Here is a 4,586-nt window from a genome sequence, read left to right on the forward strand (position 1 = left end):
GGCGGTGCAGGGCAGAGGCCGGGGCCAGGGGCGGGCGTGAGGCGGGGCTGCGGGCGGGGGCAGGGGCCGGAGCTGGAACCGGGCGGGAGCTGGTACGCGGCCGGGCTGCGGGCCCGGGGGGCGGGGTAGAGCCAGGGCCTGCTGCGGGGGCCGGGGGCGGGGCCGGGGGCGGGGCCGGGGCGCAGGGCTAGGGGCAAGACTGGCCCCCGGGAGGCTGGCGCCCCAGCCGCGCCCCGAGGCGGCCGCGCGGAGACCGTCGGGAGTCGCCTGTCCCGGGCCCCTCCTTCCCCTGGGGTGGCCCCCCCGGTCCTGGCCTGCCGCCGTCGCCCACATGCCCCCGAGGGGGCGCTGTTCGGTCCTCTGCCTGGCGGCTCCGTGGACCCGCGGGGCCCCAGGCCCCTGGATGGCCCCTGGACGGCCCCTGGACCTCGAAGCCCCGCGTGGCTCGGACCCGGTGCTCGGTGTCCTGCCTCCAAGGTCTGTGGCGCAAACTGCATCCCTCACAGGCGGGAGCCCCCACCCCCAGGCACACAGAACCGCTTCCAACTCAGTGAGGCCGAGAGGAGTGGGCGCCTTTGGGGCTGAACGCATCGTGGGCGAGGTTTTCATCCCGAGACATTTTACACCTGATACAAGCTGACAGCCCCCCCCCCCCCCCACACACACACACACACTCCATTCCTAGCTGTTCCCAGCAGTTTCCTGCAGAAAACCGCACAGTCGTCCCCACCCGGCTCTGCCCCTTCGGCCTCAGGACGCACTGCCCGCCTTGTTTCCCCATTTCTGCTGCTTGTGAGGCTTCTTCCTGAACTGAACTTCGTTCTCTCTCTTCTTGATCATATTTCCTTCTTTCTCTTCCCCATATTGCCTGCCAGCTGACCCTCCACAGTCTCCCCAAACGGGGCTGGCGGCTGCGGAGGTTACTGCTCCCGGGTGCGTTATGTGCCAGTTGTCGCCGGCAGCTCTGCGTTCCTGGCACCCAGTTCATCCCTGAGGCCTGACCTAGGAGGGGTGACCCCAAGTCAGGCCGAGGTCTGGAGGGGACCCCAGTCAGCCCTGCTAGGTGCCCAGCTACTCAGTCCTAGGAATGCAAAGGAGGTTCCAGCAGTCTCAAAGGTCTGTGGAGAAAAGCACCCAGTCATCGTTCAGTGACTAGATGAGCACCCGTTGAGCTCAGAGATCTTCAGAGATGAAGAGTGGCAAAGTCCACTCAGTTTCACTCTGAGCCAGCATTGACAGAAACCCAACAGCTAGCAGGAAGGAGGGACAGTGTCTGCCCTCTAAGCAAAGCCCCCACTGGGCAGGGTTCTGGGGCATCAGCTTCCCTGCTGCCGGATGCCAAGAGGCCCTAGAACCTGCATGGAAAACTGACTTCTTGAAGCGGGTATACAACTTTCAGCCACAGTAAGGTTTAGAGGGACGCATAGAGCAGTCTAAGAGAATTCTGATTCTGTCCCGAGCCTTAGTGCCCACATAGTGAGTGAAACCTAAACGCGTTTGGTATGTCATGTTTCCGGAGCATCAGAGACAACTTGGGATTCACCACATTTTAAAGGTTGATCTATTGAATATATGAATTCTTGAAGCACCCAGGATTTAGTTTTCAATTCAGACAAGCCAAATCCCTTAAAAAGGAAGTGAAAGAGAACTGAATTTATAAATTCATTTTGAGATGTGGACGATGTTCAATGTGCTCGGTTTGTAGATGGGACCAAATATTTTGAGAGGCCCTTGAAAAATGACTGTAAATATGCGAGACTTATAAAGAGAATAATAGGGTTTATGAAATTGGACCTGACAGGTTAAAAAGTTAAGTTTTGGGGATGCCTGGGAGGCTCAGTGGTTAAGCATCTGCTTTCAACTCAGGACGTGATCTTGGACTCCCAGGATCGAGTCCCACATCTGGCTCCCTACATGGAGCCTGCTTCTCTCTCTGCCTATGTCTCTGGGTCTTTTTTTCTGTCTTTCATGAATAAATAAAATCTTTTTTAAAAATTAGGTTTTGAGTTTATAACTTCAGGGACGCCTGGCTGGCTCAGTGGTTGAGCTTTTGCCTTGGTTCAGGTGGTGATCCCAGGGTCCTGAGATAGAGTCCCACATCAGGCTCCCTGCAGGGAGCCTGCTTCTCCCTCTGCCTATGTCTCTGCTTCTTTCTGTGTGTCTCTCATGAATAGATAAAATATTTTATTAAAAAATTTATAACTTCAATAGATCAAATCCTGATTATTTAAATCTAATGTAAATCTGAGTATAACCCCCTTGCCTTGTCCCTAAATCCAGTCCCTAGGCTCGATTCCTGGCTCCCTTGCCTGTGAGGCAGCCCACCCTACCATGGCTGGGTGTGGGGTACGGGTACCCAGGTAGAGATTCAGGCTCTGAATTTCAAGCCCAGGTCTGACCCACCCTCAGACTGTCCTCCTCCTTGTCCCCTACTTATCTGCAGTGGGCCCTGGGGGACAGAAGAGGACAGGTACATGTTCACATGAAGCAAGGAGGTCTGCAGAAACCAGCCCTCCCGTGGCCAACTGAGCACCCCCCCCCCATGCATTGGGGACACCCTCAGAGCCAGAGCACCCCACCCCAGGGGCACTTGGCCTACCAAACATTCCTAACCTGAGGCTGCCCCTCTGGGACATCTTCAAAAGTGTCCCTAAGTGAGGCACTTAGCTGGCTCCTTCGGCAGAGCATATGACTCTTGCTTTCAGGGTCATGAGTTCAAGCCCTATGTTGGGCATAGAGATTACTTTAAAAAAAAAAGTGTCCCTCAGTAACTATGGGGAGCTCGTGACACACCCCAAGAGCACTTGCACATGTTTGTTGGAGGTGCCTGGTGGCTGTCGGACTTTGGGGGCTAGGCTTGTATGTTCCTGGGGTGTGGTGAGGGTGGGGTAAGGGTGCGGTGTCCTCATCTTGCAAGTGGTGCTGGGCCTCTCCTCATTTGCCAAGTCAGCGCAAGACAAGGCCCTTCCCAGCAGGGGCAACACATGACTCTTCCTATTTTAATGGGGGGTGAGCAGGGGCGCCGCTGGGCCAGGGGTTGCCCCTAAGGCAGGGCCCAGGCCACTATCACTGACTGTGTACTCTCATTCCTGAATCTCAAAACATTCCAGTTATGAGGCCGGAAGCCCAGGAAGAGGGACACATATCAGGATTTCCTGCTGCTGAGGCCTCCCCTGGGCATGGATGGAGACATCCTCCCGGGGTGCTGGGATAAGCATAGTCCAGGGAAAGAAGGAAGGAGTGGGGCTTACTCACGTGTAGTGGAAGCTTTCAGATTTAGCTCCAGAGCCAGCACAGCACATTTCTGTCTGTGTCTCATGTGTGAGCCCCTGCCAACCCCTCTGGCCTCGGCCAGGGTGAGAGCTGTGACCTGGCTGTTCTGTACTGTCTGATGTGCAGGTATCCACGCAGAGGCAAGCCAGCGTCTGTGGTGGGTGGGTGGCCCGGCACAGGGCTATGTGTTTTATGGCATCAGTGCTGGGTTTCATGCTTCTCACCATCCCACAATCGTCCTTAAAATACCCCTATACCAAAGGGAGGGGCAGTGTGTGTGTGATGTCTTGGAGGTGGAGTGGCACAAATTGTGGATTTCAGAAGGTTGTCTATGTCCCAAACCCCAGCACCTGTGAAGGTGACCTTGTTTGGAAATGTGGTCTCTGGAGATGTGATTAAGGATCTTAGGATGAGATCATCTTGGATTTAGGGTGAGCCCCAAATCCAATGACAGAAATGCTTATAAGAGAAAACAGGTAGGATGCCTTGGTGGCTCAGCAGTTGAGCGTCTGACTTCAGCTCAGGTCATGATCCTGGAGACCTGGGATTGAGTCCCGCATCGGGCTCCCTGCGTGGAGCCTGCTCCTCCCTCTGCCTGTGTCTCTGCCTCTCTCTCTCTCTCTCTCTCTGTCTCTCATGAATAAATAAATAAATCAATCTTAAAAAAAGAAAAAAAGAAAACAGGGAGATTTGAGACACAGACACAGGAGAAGAGACCTCAAGGTGACAGAAGCACAGTCTGGGGTTCCACAGCCTAGAACCAAGGATACTGGTCACCACTGGCAGCTGGAAGAGAAGCAAGGACAGAGTCTCCCCCAGCGCCTCCGGGGGGGATCCCTCTGCTGGTCTCTGATCTCTACAACTGGGGGAGAATCAATTTCTCTTGTTTTTAAGCCTCAAGTTTATGGTCATTTGTTTTGGCTGTCACAGGATTGATGCAGTGGTACAGGTGGCCTGAACTGGTGTTGGTGGGCATGTTTTCTAATTCTATTTTTCCCCAGGCTGATCTTTTTATTTTTTAAAGATTTTATTTATTCGTGAGAAACAGAGAGAGAGAGAGGGAGAGAGGCAGAGACACAGGCAGAGGGAGAAGCAGGCTCCATGCAGGGAGCCCCATGTGGGACTCGATCCCAGGTCCCCAGGATCACACCCCAGGCCGAAGGCGGCGCTAAACCGCTGAGCTTTTTGGGCTGCCCGATCCCAGGCTGACCTTAAACTTGATATATATTCCATTAGCTCATACTTGCTGGGTGAATATTGGCCCTAACAGATGCCTTTGCCACAAAACACCCAAAGCCATGAGCACCTGGGGG

The sequence above is a fragment of the Canis lupus genome, chromosome 18 (assembly GCF_003254725.2).
Source record: "Canis lupus dingo isolate Sandy chromosome 18, ASM325472v2, whole genome shotgun sequence".
Classification (NCBI taxonomy): domain Eukaryota; kingdom Metazoa; phylum Chordata; class Mammalia; order Carnivora; family Canidae; genus Canis; species Canis lupus.